Source organism: Chrysemys picta, chromosome 1 (assembly GCF_011386835.1).
Source record: "Chrysemys picta bellii isolate R12L10 chromosome 1, ASM1138683v2, whole genome shotgun sequence".
NCBI lineage: Eukaryota > Metazoa > Chordata > Testudines > Emydidae > Chrysemys > Chrysemys picta.
Genome location: NC_088791.1, coordinates 96,459,777 through 96,479,229, shown reverse-complemented (window position 1 = coordinate 96,479,229; position 19,453 = coordinate 96,459,777). Strand labels below are relative to the sequence as shown.

General features: G+C 46.6%; 1 long non-coding RNA gene across 2 annotated transcripts; it reads left to right on the top strand.

The window, feature by feature from the left end:
- The first annotated feature begins 676 nt into the window (after positions 1-676).
- LOC122172503 (uncharacterized) lies at positions 677-10,119 on the top strand. Of its 2 annotated transcripts, XR_010592000.1 has the most exons (5): positions 677-829; positions 2,378-2,516; positions 2,960-3,083; positions 3,965-4,087; positions 8,461-10,119. It is a non-coding gene; the product is annotated as an uncharacterized LOC122172503 (long non-coding RNA). The 2 variants fall into 2 exon arrangements; XR_006172878.2 differs by lacking the exon at positions 8,461-10,119 and having other exon boundaries at positions 3,965-5,398.
- Positions 10,120-19,453: the final 9,334 nt, after the last annotated feature.

The following is a 19,453-nucleotide window of genomic DNA, read 5'->3' as shown; positions in this document are numbered from 1 at the left end:
AGGATTAGAGAACCGTCTGCTGGCTGAATGTTGAACTGGGTGGTAAGAGGTACCCAGGAGTTTCATGCTCATCCCTATATAAATCTTTTCTCTACAGACAGGCTTTCTGCATATGATGAAAGGCAATTTAATGCAGGATTGTTAACCAGAGGCCCGAGGACAGCAACAGCGGGGTTCGTTGCCCGGTGTGCTTCGCGCCAATGAACACACCAGGGCGGAGAAGCAAACAAAGTTTGAGATCTCAAAGTGGTGCAAGGAGACAGGCAAGTCTCAGATCAAGCACACTAGCAAAAACAGTTTCTCTCTTCTTATACATTTTACAACTAAGCCCCCCCTCTTCCCCCCTCTATCCTCCCTCCTCTATCGCCCCCCTACCCATCCCTTTCCTCCTCCTCCCCTCTCTACCGAAGGCATGTTTATACATTTAAGTAATTAAATCATTCTAGGGCTATAAGTCTAGTTTGTTAGTAACACTCCTCTAAACTGTTACCTGGTTCTGTTTGCCCTTGGTTTATTACCTCTTCTCCAGCTAGAAACATGCTAGCCTCATCATTATCGCTTGGTACCTGGTATGATGGGGGGGTTGTAATTGATAACTGGCTGTTTACACATTCCATGCATCTAGCTTTCAAAGTCTATTAGAGTTAAACATTGAAGAACCTTTGTTCACTAGGCCTAGTGATATCAACAGTTTCTATCTCATCAGTTTCCTCTTTCCACTTTCTTGTTAAAGCTTTGCTTTTTGTCCTCCCACAGCACAGCCTGGGTGTCAGTGGAGAGGGAAAGCCATACAAATCATGATACAGACAAACAAGTGGCAGCCCGAGAGGTAAGTGCAATGGGATTTCATTTGAACTATTGATTTAGATCTTCTATATTTATCAAGCAAGATGCTACTGTTTTGCCTCCTGCTGGCAAACAGAACACACTGGAGTTGGAATTGTTAGTAAAACCTGAACTATTTACTATAGAAAACATACGATGGACTGTTTCTGATGGTCACAGCAACCAGATTCACTTTGCTTTCCTTCTCTTAAATGGTCGTCCTAATGCAGTGCTGTTGTTAATATTAACTTTACCTTCCTTACTACGATGTGCTCTTGAACCCAACCCACATCATTACCAGGACACACTTACAAGGCTCTGAACATGAGCTGTTAAATTAAATTACTGAGTCCAAGACAACTAGCCGCCCAGAGCACTTTAAATGACCAGTTTTTAAATTAAGGGAACAAAGAAATTACAGCTGAAAAAGATCTACCAAGGTAATTGAGTCCACTCCTCTCTCGTGCCCTGCTAGCACAAGATTGTTCCTCATGATATATTTTCTAGTGCTTCATCTAGCATCTACAGATAAGAGTCCAAGCCAGAAATGTGATCGGTTTTATTTCTACTGCAAAGAAGATTCTGCAGAGCACTGAAGATTTATTAGTGTTCTGCCTTCTACACATTGAGAACAGCCTTATGTTTCAGTCAAATGGCATTTCAATCTGACATTTGCCAGATTAAGACAAAATAACAAACTAATTGAAAGACAAGGTAACATCTTTTATTGGATCAACTTCCGTTGGTGAAAAAGACAAGCTCTTCCTCAGGTCTTGGAAAGGCATTCAGGGTATGTTTACACTCAGAAACCTGCCCATTGGGGGGGGGGAGGGGGGGAGGAGGGCAGCAGCTTCAGCAGATGTTACTGAGCCTGTTCAGTCTGTGTGAGCATGCTCAGTACAAACCAAGCAGCAAATCTGTGGGGGAGGGCACATCACCCCACAGGCCACCCCACACATCGCCTCTGTCTATGCTTAAAATGCTACAGTGGTGCAGTGGCACCATTGCAGCTGCGTCGCCATAGTGCTTCAGCATAGACACTACCTACACTGACTGGAAGAGTTCGCCCATTGGCGTAGTTAATCCACCTTCCCAAGAGCAGGGCCAGCTCCAGGCACCAGCCCAGCAAGCAGGTGCTTGGGGCGGCCAAGGGGAAGGGGCGGCATGTTGGGCTGTTCGGTGGCAATTCGGCGGCGGGTCCCTCTCGGAGGGAAGCACCTGCCGCCGAATTCCCACCGAAGAAGAAAGTGGCGCGGTGGAGCTGCCACCGGAGTGCCGCCGATCACAATTGCGATCGTGGTTTTTTTTGTTTGTTTTTTTTCCGCCGCTTGGGGCGGCAAAAACCCTGGAGCCGGTCCTGCCTGAGAGGCAATAGCTAGGTTGACAGAAGAATTCTTCCAATGACCTAGCACTGTGTACACCAGGGCTTCAGTATAGCTACCTCTCTCAGGAGTGGGAATGTTGCCCATGGAATCCCTGAGGCTACCAACAAAGCTCATGCAAATTTTGACTCCACTGATAGTTTTATAATATGGGCACCTGTTCCCACCAGGAACTAGACTCTGAGTCATTCCATACATCAGTCTCCTCTTGAGTCACCTTTAACAAGATACTCCTGAAGGGTTCAACAGAGAAGATGCAGAGGGTATTTTCCTCCAGGATGTCTTCAGGAGCATCTAGAATTTCTGAAGGTACCTGTATATCTGCTGCAGCTCAGGCTGTTTCTCAATCTCTCTCTCTCCCTATTTTTCACTGTTCAGAACTAGTGCATCACACTTAACACACCCTTTCAGGGCCAGGATTTCCTGCTTTCCTCTCTCATGATCCCGTTGGCCATGAGAGACTGGGACCCTAAGCAGAGTCACCCAGGTAACCTGTAAAACACTCCCAATTACACTTGGCCTGCAGTGGGAGAGACTGGGACCCAAATCTGGGTCTTCTACATGATTATGAGGAGCATTTCCAGGCCTTGTGAGTCCAGGGAATGAAGGATCAGGACTTGGAACTGAGTTCTAATCTTCTATACCGCAGCACAGGGCATGAACCATGGCCTGTAGCTTCCTGCCCCCTCTTAATTTGACTCTCATGCGAAACACAAGGGAATACTTGGTTTAACTATTTAAATTTGATTTAGAAAATCTCGATGACAACCTTGAAATATCAAAGCATCTGAAGAGGATACTGGTGGACAAGTTTGTCCCTGACTTGAATACTGAAGATTTGATGATGATCAAGCAGGCCGTGGTTTATCTTGAGAGGTAATGCACAGAAATTTTGGTCAGTTAAGAATTTTCTCTAACAGAAGTTAACCAGTTGATCTGCTTTAATTTACTTCCCCTTTAGTACTGCACAAGGTTCCATGTTATGTGAAAAATGCAGGCTGTGGTATTCCAGTTCTATGCATAGGTGCATAGTCTGTGAAACGTTTCAGATGTATTATTTTGTACTGAAAATGTATTAGATCTGCCTTGAGCGGGGTTACATGACACAACATTAAAGCCAGCAGCATCAGTCCTGAGCTGTGGCTCTCAATGTTACTAACGTCTGTGAAGCTGAACTGACATTAGACAGAGTGGGAATTTTTTAGAAAATTTCCCTAGGATAAACAGGGCTTCTGAGAATTAGTACCTAGGATTAGTATTTTTAAGGCTATCCTTTGCACTCAAAGTCCATCAATGTTAATCAAAGTCAGGTTCCTTACTATGCGGAGTGAGACAGTCTCCAGGTGCCAGTTATGATAGAAAGATGTCCCACTCTCAAGCTTCAGCACATAGGACAACCTCTATCTATTGGGGTTTAGGGGGAAACTTTCCCTGGGGGCAGGTTATACCAGAGCTGCCTGCTGCAGGGTTTTTTTTGCCACTTCCTCTGAAGCATCTGGTGCTGGCCACTGTCAGGGACAGGATACTGAACTACTGTAGATGGACAACTAGGGTATGATCCAACCTGGCAGTTCCTATGTCTCGCAACTGTTACACATTCAGCCTGAATTCAGCTTTCATTTTAACAGTTACGATTCTGGCTCTTTCCCCGTTCACTGTGTAAGCAGAGTCAGGATAAGCTCTACCCTGACATCTGTGGTGAATTATGGCGAGGGTGGAAAAGAAAAGAACTTCAGGGGCTGATCTTGTTTGCATAGGCACACCCACCCGCCTAGCCTGGGACAACAACAACTGAAATGAAAACTAGACACAATCAACTCAGGATTGAATAAGGACTGGGAATGGCTGAGCCATTACAAACATTGAATCTATCTCCCCTTGTAAGTATTCTCACACTTCTTATCAAACTGTCTGTACTGGGCTAGCTTGATTATCACTTCAAAAGTTTTTTTTCCACTTACTTAATTGGCCTCTCAGAGTTGGTAAGACAACTCCCACCTGTTCATGCTCTCTGTATGTGTGTATATATATATCTCCTCAATATATGTTCCATTCTATATGCATCCGAAGAAGTGGGCTGTAGCCCACGAAAGCTTATGCTCTAATAAATTTGTTAGTCTCTAAGGTGCCACAAGTACTCCTGTTCTCTCAACTGAAAGTGGTTACTTTGGCTGGTGTGGGATCCCCAGTTTCTCTGTTATTGGGGGAGGAAGAATAAAGTGTTGTTAATTCTGTGAATCAAGGCCAGTGGAACTGTTGTATGACAGAGGGACTCACCAGTAACTAAGTAGCACTCGCTAGACAACGGGCATGGGTTACAAAACTCAGTGAATTGAGAGAGGTTGGGGACAAGTATGTGTACCTGATGGTATGGGCCCCTTTTGAGGGCCTGGAACACCAATTGCACTACCTCCTCTCTCCACTGTTGAATAGCAGAGCTAAGTTTGCTTCCATTAGGAGTCTAGCTAGAAGTTGCTAAACTGAATTCACTTTGGGCCAATGATGCACCAGCACTGGGGCTCCCCTACTACAAGCTGAAATCACTAAGAGAGCTAAAATTGCTGAGCTGAGATCACTGAGTGCTGTGTTAACCAGTGGGGGAGCCTGAAGATATATTGCTAAGCAGCTGGCTTTGTGGGATGGTTGGAGCGGCCCATGGAACAGCGAGCGGAGCTGAGCCATTTGCGGGGGCAGCTGGAGCGGTTCATGGGATGGCTGGTGGAGTGGAGCGGCTGGCAGAGCTGAGCAGTTTGTGGGACGGTTGGAGCGGCCCACGGAATGGGGAGCAGAGCGGTGCAGTTTGCGGGGACGGCTGGAGAAGCGGCGTGGCGCGGCTGGTAGAGCGGAGCCATTCGTGGTAAAGGCTGCAGCAGAACTCCACAGAGAGGTGGGGCAGTCGGCCTCGGACCACGTAAGGTGCCCCTTAAGATCCCGTGTGCCCCCACCCCCCATTTCCATCCAGGCTGGGGGGGTAAAACTCTGCAGATAAACTTTTGAACTCTGGGGCGGCACTGACCAGGGACAGAGACTTTGGGGTTTTTGGACTTTGGGGTGATTGAATTTAAGATCCTGAGGGGAAAAGGACACTGCCAAACTTTTGCTCATGGTATGTGTTATGAATCCTGTTTGTGGTGTTTTCCCCAACATAATGCCGCATTGTTTCCCTCCTTTATTAAAAGGCTTTTGCTACACTCAGACTCCGTGCTTGCGAGAGGGGAAGTATTGCCTCCTAGAGGCACCTGGGGGGTGGTATGTAATTGTCCCAGGTCACTGCGTGGGGGCTCGAGCTGGTTTTGCATTGCGTTATTGAAACGGAACCCCTAGATACTGAACCCGGCCCTTGTTGCTGCCAACTCAGAGGGGCAGAAGGGTTACAACTGTTTAAAACAAACAGATCATTGAGGTGGGATATAGGGCAATGGTGGGAAATCTTAAGAAACTGTCAAGTGCAGACTCGCCCTAAGAGAGATTTAACCAGTAAAGCAGAGCAATTTACTTCCTCCTTTGGTGCATGTGACACACTGATTTACACAGTTCAGGGTGATATCTGAAAGCAGTGCTGCATGACTGGCTCAAATCCTGTTTGTTATGCGTGAAGCGAACACCAAGAAACTGGGAAAGTGGCTGGAGCGTCCTGTGAGTCAATAGCTTTGCAGGTTTTCCAAGTCAAGGGGCAGTGCTGCTCACTTCTGCCTCCAGTGACTTTTCAAAGTGCTTCAGAATAAATCCCACCAGTGCTTCCCCATCCCCAATCTCAAACAATACTTTCCATCTCAGTAAATGTAGGCGCTGCATCTTTTGCTCCTCACACAATAACTACATGAAGAAACCACATGGGCACAGTTGGGCCCTAAGTAACCATGTTTACTAACATACACAAAGATGGGAGGCAGCCTAGTCACATACACGCTGCTGCTCTGGCTGGTGTCCGGGGGTGTAAGAGGGCCGGACTCACCCCTGCGGCGCCTCCTGCTGGTCGTCTCGGGAATTAGCTCTTCCAGCGTCCTGGAGCGCCCCCTGCAGGCTGGTGATCTGCCTATCCTCTTCCTCAGGCCCCCGTGTCCCTCCCAGGACCCCGGTGCCCCTTGCTCTGGGTGCTGCCCCCTGGCAGTATCCACACGCTAGGTCTCCCCTCCCTGGGGAACCCCCACCCACTATCCCCACCTTACCTCAGAACAAGGCCACTGCCAGTCACCAACTAGCCCCCGCTCCCTGGGGCAGACTGCAGTATAGGCCACTCATCACAGGTAAGGTTGGGTTTGGACCTGCTGCCTTGGCCTAGCCCCGGGCTGCCCTCTGCAACCCCCAGTACCTCTTGGCCTTCCGCTAGGCCGCAGCCTGGGGCTATCCAGGCTGGAGCTCCCCAGCCTTTCCCCAGCCCTGCTCCACTCAGGTACCCTGTCTAGCTCCCTGCAGCCAGGCCCTTCTCTCTCTGAAGGCAGAGAGAGACTGTTAAGCTCCTGGCTCCCAGCCTTCTTATACAGGCCAGCTGGGGCCTGATTGGGGCGTGGCCCAGCTATGGCTACTTCCCCAATCAGCCCAGTAGCTTTTCCCTTTGCCCCAGCCCTCTGCCCAGGCTGTTTTAAACCCCTCTGCAGGAGCGGGGTAACCACCCCGCTACAGGGGGCTTCTAAAACACAGAGTGCGCCACTAGAGGGCTCATGGACTGTTAAAAGGGATACTACCCTAGTCCGATATATATATTACAGTGACTAAGTGAATAAGATCACTCACTTTTTAAAATTCTCTCTCCTTGGCCAATGCCTCGAGTAGCCGAGCTATTTCAGGACCACTAGCTGGCAAGGGACTGGGTGCTTCTGCTCAGCTGGGCTCCTGTTGAGAAGCCAATGGAATGTCCCATCCCCACACTCCATCTGGCAGAAAGCAATTGAGGGGCAACATGTCCTGCTGCTAGAAGTTGACTCCCTTACCCCTCCTCCAAACAAGGAGCTTGTGTGGGCTGGGTGTCCAGGCGTAGATTGTTCTGCGCACAGAGTCTGGTTGTCTGGGCATCTCAGTCAAACTTCTGGGCTAGCAACAACTGCTCTGCACTAACGCCCCAGTGGCTGTCTAGGTCCCAAGCACACGGGTAGAGCAGATAGCTTCAAGTTCCTGTTCATCCTACTGCTCGCTGCTGATTCTGTGCCGCTGGCTGTCTGGGGGAGCTCTTGTCTCAACCCTCCCAAATGACAAGAGAGCTACAATTATTGCGATTGTGATAGCATCTAGAAGGCTCAGACAGGGTTTGGGTTTCCCGGTGCGCTAGATGTAGCTCACATGTATAAATAGAAAGGTAGTCCCTGTGCCAAAGAGCTTACAACCTCGGCGTAGAGGGAGAATAAGTGGATACAGCAAAGAGAGAGGGGGAAGGTAACACTGGAACGAGCATCTTCAGCAGCAGTCACTGCACACCCACCATCATTGACTGTTCTGTAGGCACTGCGGCTGAGGCCAGTATTAGAGGGGACTCACTGGGAGGCATAGGTGCTGGAACTAGAGGTGCTGGGGGTGCTGCGGCACCCATAGGCGCCGACTTTCCTGCTTTTCCTTGGGTGTTCGACCTCCCCCTCTGCCCCTCGCCCACTCCACCCTTTCCATGCAGCTCCGCTCCTGCCCTGCCTCTTCCTACCCCGCCCCTCCCTTATTCCAACCCCTTTGCCAAAGTCCCTGCCCCAACTTCAACCCCAACGGTTGGGAGGTAGGCAGAGGAGTGGGGACGTGGCACACTCAGGGAGGGAAGGCGGGGGAGAAGGTGGGGCAGGGGTGAGGGGAGCTTGGCTGCCAGTGGGTGCAGAGCACCCACTAATTTTTCCCCATGGGTGCTCCAGCCCCAGAGCACCCATGGAGTCGGCGCCTATGGCCGCACCTCCAGGCTTGAAGTAGTTTTCCACCATATCCAGGGTTTACAGTTTGGTTCAATGGCTCTCAGCACGCCCACTCTACACATCAGCCCCTGCCAGGAGGAGAAGCTTCATAGAATCTCTCCCTCCCCCAACAGCTATGTCTCTACAGTCTTTTATCTCCTGCCATTCCAACATCTTCACATTCAGATACAAGGTGAGGGGTTGCAGCATAAGAACCTGAATAGAACGGAGTTTCACTGGAGCACTTACTGTCCATGGGTAGCCAGCATTCAACTCTTCTGCATTTGTGTATTTGATTATTCCAGCCAAGCCTTTACCTTTTAGCAGCTCTCATGTGTTGACTGACCCTGTGGCACCAAATATAAACATATGACTTTGTCATCCAACAGGAATAAAGAAAGTATCGGTGACTTTCTGAAGCAGTTTCCTGAGCAAAGAAACAAGGTGGAAAGCTGCATACGATGCCTTGAGGAAATGGTAGACAACACGGATGAAGTCCATAAGAAATGTGCCACAATAAGTACTGCAGCAAACACCTGGGGTTTTATTTCAAGCATTTTTAATCTAGTAAAAGATGGTGGCCGTCTCTTTGTTGGTTTGGAGGTATTAGGTGATGTTGCAAATATTTCTAGAGTTATATACAAAATTCTTTACCACTTCCAGATAAAGTCTAAAGTTGAGGAGTTGCTAAAGTAATATGAAAACGGCCTGAATTATCTGAAAAATTCTAATGAAGAGGATTGTGAATTAGAAGCTTTTCAGAAGACTCTGACCTTCTGCAGCTACTGGAATGATTTCATGTCTGCTGCTGGATCAGCTCAAGGATTACATAGAAACATTACAAAGTTAAACAAATCAACTCAACAAAAAGCTAACCCTAGTTCAGGGTCAGAAGGAAGCAGCAGCACTAGCACAACCAGACAGTCTAAGGCAATGGAAAGTGACTCAGCTGAAACACCACCTGCTGCATCCAAAGGAAACTGGCAGAAGGATGTTGCAATAGCAACACCAGCCATCATAAAAAAAGCCTGTGATATGAGGAAAAGCTTCACACATGTAGCTGAGGGAGGTAAGGGAGAGACTGGAGCTGAAATAAGAAAAATAGCTGAGAAGCTGAAAATGAAACTTGAGGCGATCAGTTTGCTGTATACAACGTATATGGAGTTGATAGATGTGGCAAATTAGCAAACTTTTAAGTATAAACATCGTGTTCGAGGCATACACACGGAGACGTTAGATAAAAAACAAATACTCTTCCTAGAAGGCTGCAACATACAGGGCTGACTCTAGGTTTTTTGCTGCCCCAAGCAAAAAAATTTTTGGCTGCCGCCCCCCGCCCCCCTGCACTTTTTTTTGGCTTTTACACGTTTGCACTTTGCAGTTTTGTTTTGACTGTTTAAAATTTAAAAAAAATGAAAACAGAGAATTTGTAGTTAGTGAAATAAAACAATTTCCTACTAGTGTCATTTTAACATTTAATTTTAACAAAAACACAATTACAAACAATTTGAGTTCAACTATACACTGTAATGAAAGACGTTAGTGTCTTCCAGTTTCTCATAAATTAAAAGAATTTATATGAACTGAATTTTTCTGGTTTTTATACTTGCGTAGTCTTTTAATAAGTCAGTGAAATCTAACTTTTTTGCAATAGTACTTTCAATTGAAATTAATGCCAGTCCTGACATACGATTTTGAGACATGGTGGACCTCAAATAATTTTTTAGTAATTTCAGTTTTGAGAAACTGCGCTCACCAGAAGCCACTGATACTGGTAATGTTAAAAGAATGCGTAATGCTATAGCAGTGTTTGGAGTGAAAAAATCATTTCTTGCTATAAATTCTAATACTTTTAGAGGAGAAGTTTTAGGACTTATTAGCTCAGATAAAGCTATGAATTCATCATACAGTTCTACTGCATCAATGTCAGCAGCGTTATCAGTACTGAGAGCTAAATGTAGGTCTTGGCACTGCTTCATGAGGTCTTCTTTGGAAAACTGTATCAGAGGGGTAGCCGTGTTTGTTGCTTTTTACAGATTCAGACTGAGGCTCCTGTGGCACCTTTAAGACTAGCAGAAGTATGGGGAGCATAAGCTTTCGTGGGTAAGAACCTCACTTCTTCAGATGCAAGATGACTTCTTGCATCTGAAGAAGTGAGGTTCTTACCCACGAAAGCTTATGCTCCCCATACTTCTGCTAGTCTTAAAGGTGCCACAGGACCCTCTGTTGCTTTTTTGGAAAACTGATTTTTAATATTTCCAATATCGTATAAAAATTGAAAGTTTCACAATGACCATGCAACTGACAAAATCTTTCTTCAATGGAAGTTATAGCTACATCTAAAATACAATAGAAACATTCAACTTTAAACCTTTTGTTTGGATCGAGACTAGGATCATCATGAGCCTCATAACAAAACTGTCTTGTTTTTTTCCTGAGGACGAATGAATTTTTGAGGTGCAAACATTGGTTCAAAATCAAGATCCTCTGCTATTGTTGCTGCTTCTTTGACAGTTTCTTCAAATCCTTCATCTGAACGGTATTTTTTTAAATATTCCAGCATTTTATTCAAAATCATCTTTGCCTCGGATATGTCTATGGTTATGTTCTGCATAACTTTGCTGGTCAAATTAATTTGATTTAGAATATTGTGCCAAACAACCGTACAACATGAAAATTGAAACTGCATCATTTTCTGAGCCAATGTTTCAGCTTCATGTCGAAATGAAGGATCATACGACAAGTCCTGGCTTATTTCGAATAGTGCATCGTAAATCTCTCCTGATGAATATCGGAATGGTCTAATAGCTTCTATCCTGCTTTCCCATCTAGTTTGACTCAGAGGTTTAAGTGTGAGTTTTTGTTCAAGATGCGTCTTCAAGACTGCCCAACGGTGTGTGGAAGCACTAAAAAAGTTGTAAATTGCTTGCACTGTGGTAAAATATGAAACGGCATCTTTAGATGATTTGGCAGCATCACTGACAACCAGATTGAGCGAATGCGCATGGCAAGGAATGAAAAAAGCTCGATTGTTTAAATTCAATATTCTTTGCTGTACACCTGCATGTCGTCCTCGCATGTTTGAGTCGTTATCGTACCCTTGGCCCCGCATATTTTCTAAAGGTATTCCATAGTGTTCCAATCTCTGTAGAATTACATCTGTGAGGGCTTTCCCAGTAGTTTCATTCACTGGTATAAATTCTAGAAAGTGTTCACAAATTTTCACTTCTGCATTTTCATCAATTTTCAGAAATCATAAAACTATTGACATTTGCTCGGTTTTGCTCAGATCTTGAGTACAATAAACTATAATTGAGTAATATTTGGCATGTTTCAAATTCGATAAAATTTCATTACGCACTCCATTAGAAATTAATTCTGTTGTCTCATTTTGTGTATTTTTACCCAAATAATGGGTGTGAATCTCTCCATCTTTCAGTCTTTGTACATGCTCAGCCATAACATTATCAAATTTTGCCAATAACTCAACCAATTTTAAGAAATTTCCATTGTTATTCTCATATAAAATATCCGAGGCTCCACGGAATGCGAGGCACTGTTCGGCTAGGAAATTAATGATTGCCAGTAAACGTTCCAACACTGCTTGCCAACGTAGAATTTCTGAATTTAGTTGACGTTGCTGTACCGCATCGATTGTTGTACCAGTATGTAATCTGTTTGACAGCTCAATCCAATTTGTCAATGAGCGTAAATGATTTTTTGATGTTTCATGTTCTTTCAAATGCTGATGCAAATTTCGCCAGTCATTAAAACCTGCAGTTGCCAGAAAAATGTCTGAGTTACAGAACAGTTTGCAGCAAAAACAAAAAACTACATCTTTGGTCTGTGAACACACTAACCACGATCTATTAATTTGTTCCCCATTTTTCATTTTTTTCTTCATACTGGATGGCATAAATCAACGATTCGACTCATTAAATGGATATTCAAACGTAGGATCTAGTTTTGAAGGACCTTTTTTCACAATAATAATTCGCATTGTATCAGTAATTATTGTCGGCCATGTACTTGGATCTGATCCTATGTCAGTCTCTCCACTTTCCAATAATTGTTCTTCAGTTTTAGATTTGGATAACAGTTCTTCATTTCTGGACTCTTCAGCTGAAGTAGTAAATCTTTGGATGGATTGTGATTGTTCGTCTTTATCAGTTAGTGAAGATAATCTTTGGTCAGATTGTTGTTCATCTTTATCAGTTGATAAAGGTAATCTTTGGTTTGATCGGTCTTCATCAGTTGATGAATAATCACTTTCAGTGCATTGCTTAGAGCTTTCTCCTTGATTGTTGACTTTTTTAAAATACTTTTTTAAAATACGAGATAGTTTTTCTAATTCTTTTTGCCGTTTCTCTCTTTGTTGCCGGTAAGCAGCACCAGAAAGTCGTTTTCGTTTTTGTCCCGGCATTTTAGCCCTATAACCACTGGCACCAACGGGAAACGGAAATTAGTGCGAATGGCGCCAATAGGGCAACACAGTACACACACGTAATCGTGATTTGAGTGACCGTGTCACAACGTGACATGATATTTTTCACGTCACACTCCTAATTGCACTACTGTACTTGCCGTAGGTAAGGCGCTAGTCATTGGGGCGAGAGAGCTCCCCACGAGCTCGGATACACACTGGACCCAGCCCTGCTGGCGTTTTCGCAGCGCTGAGGCTGCCCAGCTGGAAGCCCGAGGGGCATGCAATGGAGAGAGTTCTGTGGCTGGAGGAGCCAAGGAAGAGGTGCTGGGCTTGCTGGGCAGATGCTGCCCCTCTCTGCCAGGTCGCTCGTCCCCTGCAGGAGGGAAGGCAGAAGGAGACTCCAGGCACTGGAGTGCTGTGAGGGGCTGGGGAGGGAGGCAGCCGTCTCTGGGGCTCCAGCAGGCAGAAGCTCCCCAGGGGTCCTGGGGACCCTCCCACCTGGCCCGACTCTTAACTTGCTGTGGATCTGGCCTGAGGTGGAGTCATCTCTGGTCACCGCCGCTCCCAGGGCCAGGGGTTGGGGCTGCTGCTGGATCCCAGCCCTGCTCATCCTTGGTCTTCGCCTTGGCCCCAGCACGAGCTGGGCTCAGCCCAGGTTGTCGCTCTGCTCCCCTCTCCCCCCCCTGGCAGGAGGCGGAGCAGAGGGGAGGAGGCAGAGGCGGGAACAAGCTGAGGAGGAGCGGACCGCCCGGGCGCCATGTTCCCCCATCCTCTGCAGCCGGAGCAGGGCCGCGCTACCGGCTCCCGCCTGGGGGGGGCCGCTGCCCGCAGGAGAGCGGTGCTAACAAGCTGAGGAGCGGCCCGTCCTCTGCAGCCAGGGCAGGGCCGCGCTACCGGCTCCCGCCGCTCTCCCACTGTCAGCGCCCACCCCCCAGGCAGAGCCGGTAGCGCGGCCCTGCCCTGCCTGTGGAGGACGGGGCACTCCTTGGCTTGCAGTGGCAGGGACAAGCCAAGGAGGAGCTGTCCGTCCTCTGCAGCCGGGGCAGGGCCATGCTACCGACTCCTGCCTGGGGGGGGGGTGGCCGCTGCCTGTGGGAGAGTGGCGGGGACACGCTCCCCACTTAGCCGGCTCCGTGCCCCGCCGCACCCCAAGATCCAGCCCAGGTGAGGCACCAGCTTGTTTAGCTGGTGCTTAGAGCCGCCCCTGGCAACATAACACGACTTTATTTAGGGAACGTTTACACTGAAAAGTCACATCGGCATAGCTCCATTCCTCAGGGGTGGGGAAAATCCACACCCCCAAGAGACAGAGTTAAGCTAGGGTTACCATTTGTCTGGATTCTGCCGGACATGTCCGGCTTTTTTGAGATAAAAATAGCGTCCGGGGGGGGGGGGGGGCGGGATTTGTAAATGTCCGGATTTCCCCCCCCCCCCCCATGCAGAGCGCGCGTGCTGATGGGGCAGCCGGCCGGATCGTGCCACTCACACGGGGCTCTGGCAGCCAGAGCCCCTCCTCCACTTCCCCCTCCTCTCCCCTGCAACTTGAGACCACTCCCCTCCTCTCTCTCCCTCCCTCCCCCTCCCTGCATTCGCAGATTGCCGGCTGGCCGTTCGCCTCGGGCCTCCGGCAGTCTGGAGCTCCTCCCCATGCTCCTGCTACCCCACCCCTGCTGCCCAGTGCACCGCTCCACAGCGCTCTGGTCTGAGCGGCACGGTAAGGGGGCCAGGGGGTCGGAGAAGGGGCAGGGATGTTCTGGAGGGGGCAGTCAAGAGACAGGGAGCAGGGTTGGATGGGTCGGGAGTTCGGGGGGGCTGTCTGGGGGTTGGGGGTGTAAGGTTTTGGGCAGTCAGGGTACAGGTATGAGATAGGGTTCTAGGGGGGCAGTTAGGGTGGGGGGGTGTCTCAGGAGGGGGCAGTTCGGGGACAAGGAACAGGGAGGCTTAGGTAGGAGGTGGGGTTCTGGAGGGCAGCTAGGAGCAGGGGTCCCAGGAGGGGGCAGTCAGGGGACAGGGAGCAGAGGGGTTTAGATGGGTCGGGAGTTCTGGGGGGCTGTCAGGGGGTGGGGAGTGGTTGGATGGGGCGTGGGAGTCCCTGGTGTCTGTCTGGGGGTGGGGGTGTGGATAAGGGTTGGGGCAGTAAGGGGACAGGTAGGGGGTAGGGTCCTAGGGGGCCAGTTAGGATGGGGGGAGGGTCTCAGGAGGGGGCAGTCAGGGGACAGGTAGGGGAGAGGGTCCTAGGGGGCCAGTTAGGATGTGGGGAAGGTCTCAGGAGGGGGCAGTCAAGGGACAAGGAGTGGAGAGGAGGGTTGGGGCGGTTCTGAGGGGAGCGGGAAGTGGGAGGGAGTGGAAGGGGCAGGGCTAGGGCAGGACGGGGGCGGGGCTCCTCCCGTCCTCTTTTTTGATTGTTGAAATATGGTAACTCTAGTTAAGCCAACATAACCCCCAGTGGAGCCAGCACTAGGTCAAAGGAAGAATACTCTTGGGGAGGTGGATTAACTGCAGCAATGGGAGAACCCCTCCTATGACTCTAGTGAGTGTCTACAGTGAAGCTGTGCAACTGTGCTGCAGTCGTGGTTTAAGTGTAGGCCGGATCAGCAGGTAGTAATCGATCTATTGGGGATCGATTTATCGCATCTCATCTAGACGCGATAAATCGATCCCCGAACATGCTCCCCATTGACTCCGGACCTCCACCAGCGCGAGGGGCGGAAGCGAAATCGACTGGGGAGCCGCGGCCTTCGATCCCACACTGTGAGGACCCGAGGTAAATCTATCTAAGATACGTCGACTTCAGCTACGTTATTCTCATAGCTGAAGTTGCATATCTTAGATCGATCCCCCCCCCCCCCAGGGAAGACCAGCCCTTAGTCTTAGAATCATGGCATTTAAGGCCAGAAGGCGCCACTAGATCATCCAGTCTGACCTCCTGTTAGGGTGACCAGATGTCCCGATTTTATAGGGACAGTCCTGATTTTTGGGTCTTTTTCTTATATAGGCTCCTATTAAACTCTTCCCCTCCACCCCCCCGATTTTTCATATTTGCTGTCTGGTCACCCTACCCCCTGTATAGCTAGGGCCCTTCGTTTTCAGTGTTTATTTTCCCAGGAATTTATCAGTGTTTATTATCATAACAAAAACAGGTGAAAATCAGTGCAAAAGACTATTTATTCATCATTTTACTGGGTAAATATCGGGGTTTATTTTGGTGGATGGAAAGACAGGGGGAGTATTCTGTAGATTAATGCTTTGAATTCTGTTAATCAATGTGGGTTTGCTGCAGAACTAAAACAGAACTCAAAACACAACGCCACCTCTGAGTTTAAGAAAACAATATCTCTCTAATCCCCAAATAAAACTTTTCATTTGAATAAACAGTTGACTGTTGTAGACTTAGAACTGTTAGCCTATAAATATTTACATTTAATAATTGTGCCACACCATTTGCAGCGTACACACTCAACTTCATCCTGTTTTTGTTTTTTTAAAAACTTTCGAATACTTCCTTGTGTGCTGAAACGTATTCTGAGACAGATTTTCGTTTTCTTCCCATTTTAGTGTGTCAAATCTTTAAACCGTTATCTGCTAACAGCTTGAAACGTGTACGTGGTGGACGTGAGATTCATCAGTATGTTCAGACGCGCACGCACTTCAGAGCTTGCGTGCATGCCTGTTTGTGTATTGTGTGTATCTTCTAGACTAATACATAGCCTTACTTCAACAGGCAGCTTTGCATATACACACAGACTAATGTACTATCGTAATACATATATCTCATGCAATGTATTGTATTTTCCTAATAAAAAGTTATTTTTTATATATTTGAATGATACAAAAGTCGGGTGAAAACCGGGGGGAAAATGAATAATACTTTTTCTAAAATCCAGGAATTTTTTGGTAAAAATCAGCTTAAACAGAAAACAAAGGCGCTTCTGTATAGCACAGGCCATCAACATCAGCCAGCACCCTAAACCCAACAACTGAAATGAGACTAGCCCACAGGAGATTCGACTATTATGTGCCACAGGCAGTGAACAAGAGGGACCGAGCTGCCCTGGTGCTGGAGGCCCCAGCAATGGCAGGGAAATGATTAAATGAGATATACCCATAGAATCCTGCAAGTAACCTGTATTCACACAATAACAAAAGCTGCAAAACAGAGAGAGACAAGGCAGGCTGCTCCCTAAAACAGAAAGGCACAACTCACCCAGCATACTCTAGAGTCTAGACTGACTAATCACATGCTTTCCTACAGAGCCCCCAGCTTGCAAGCAGGACCAGGAATAAAAACCTGAAATTTAAAATCACTGCCTACAATTTTAACAGAGTTTCAGTACACCATAAATGAAGAATCATACATTAAATATCCCCTTCTGTTTATTCTTGCAGTAGAACTGCTGGCTGAAGTGAGCAATGGTTTTATATGATCAAAGGCATCTCCATCTTCAACCAAGATGACATTTTATGCAGATTATATATATTACGGTAACAGTTAGAGGCCACACTGTGTTAGGCACTGTACAAACACAGAGTAAGAGACGGTCCCTGCCCTTAAGAGCTTGCAGTCAAGGTGAGGTGGTGGGTTTTGGTTTTGGTTTTTAATACCAGATTCAGTTCTAGTTTTGGTTTCAAAATATGAAGAAAAAAAATTTCTCAGTGTTTAACATTTCCTTCAGTTCTGAAACTCTGACTTATGTTGAGAAGAATCTATGTAAGTAGCCCCATTGATAGGGTTACTTATGTGAATAAGTGCTACTCAGCATTGAAGCCATAGTATGTGGGTATTGCAGGGATTCCATAGTCATTCTTATGTTCCATTTAAACTGGCCCAACCTAGGAGTCACATTTCCTTCATGTATCTCCATTGGTCACACAAGTAATAGACCACCACTCTTTCATAAAATAAGGGATGATCTACCTACCTATCACACTTCTAATGTCCTCCTAGCCTCAGCATCCAGGCATCACATTTTGCCTGTTAAGGTGGAACAAATTTCCACTCCCCCTTTCATGGGTCCAATTAATCTAATAAAAATGGCTATTTCCTTCCCCCTTATTCTTCCTCTCTTCCAGAAATTACCCCTTTCAACACAAGTGGGGTGGAGTTGGAGAAGTTATTCAACTTTGTTTATACAGCAGGTCAGATATCTCCAAATGCACTTGGAATATCTGAAGTGCTCCAAGGCAGGAAAAAGAGCTCTGTGGCACCTTATAGACTAACAATCAGATATCAGGAATGGCAATATACAAAAACCTGTAGGAGAACACTTCAACCTCCCTGGACACACAATAGCAGATTTAAAGGTAGCCATCCTGCAGCAAAAAAACTTCAGGACCAGACTCCAAAGAGAAACTGCTGAACTTCAGTTCATTTGCAAATTTGACACCATCAGCTCAGGATTAAACAAAGACTGTGAATGGTTAGCCAACTACAAAAGCAGTTTCTCCTTCCTTGGTGTTCACACCTCAACTGCTAGAAGAGGGCCTCATCCTCCCTGATTGAACTAACCTCGTTATCTCTAGACTGATTCTTGCCTGCATATTTATACCTGCCTCCGGAAATTTCCACCACATGCGTCTGACGAAGTGGGTATTCACCCACGAAAGCTTATGCTCCAATACGTCTGTTAGTCTATAAGGTGCCACAGGACTCTTTGTTGCTTTTTACAGATCCAGACTAACACGGCTACCCCTCTGATACAAGGCAGGAGAGGCACCTGAGCTTCCTAAATATAAACCATGGTATAGATCAGTGGCTTTCAGCCTTTCCAGACTACTGTACCCCTTTCAGGAGTCTGATTTGTCCAGTGTACCACCAAGTTTCACCTCACTTAAAAATTGCTTGCTTACAAAAATCAGACATAAAAATACAAAAGTGTCACAGCCACACTAGTACTGACAAATTGCTGACTTTCTCATTTTTATCATATAACTATAAAATAAATCAATTGCAATATAAATGTTGTACTTACATTTCAATGTATAGTATATAGAGCAGTATAAACACGTCATTGTCTGCATGAAATTTTAGTTTGTACTGACTTCGCTAGTGCTTTTTACGTAGCCTGTTGTAAAACTAGGCAAATATCTAGATAAGTTGATGTACCCCCTGGAAGATCTCTGTGTACCCCCAGGGGTACTTGTACCCCTGGTTGAGAACTACTGGTATAGAACAATGCTTTCCCATTAAGATTTGTGAAGGATCACCTGGGAGGGATGGAATGCTTTACATCATATTCAACATGCTCTTTATAAAATTGAGCCTCAACACACAGATTGATGGGCAAAAGCCATCTCCCCAATCAGTGAAGCCATTGTAAGCAGTTCCCCCCCCCCCAACATGGATTTGTTTGTGAAACTCCATCCCTTTCTCCTCTATGCCCCAGTCACAAAACCAAAAATATTTTGACCTAGCCTAGTTCCATGCAGTTGGTCACAGTTTATCAGATGACTGGCTGCCATTTTCTATGCTGGTGTGCTAGGGTCCCTTAAGATATGCTTTTTATATTGATGTCATCCTCATTCCAAATTTTTTTGCTTACTTTCAACTAAGGCATGGAATCAGAAAACATGAGTGGAACTAATGTTATTCTCTTTCCCCACTTGAATCAATTATCCAATCTACTGGCCTTTGCAAAGGTCTAACATCAAGTCTACAAAACCTTGAATGAATCTAAACCACTTGTTGTTTCCAGTGTTGCTGTAGCCATGTTGGTCCCAGGATATTAGAGAGACAAGGTGGGTGAGATAATAGCTTTGACTGTGAAGCAGCAGTTGGTCCAATAAAAGTTATTACCTCACCCACCCTGTCTCTCTAAAACATTTATCAGTAATAGAGCATGGAAAGCCTTGGAGGTTATCTGCAAAGACAACTGTGAATACAAAAACAAAAGAACATAATCTAGAATATCTTGGCTCTCTTGATTAGGTCCATAAAATCTAGTACAACAATCTTCATA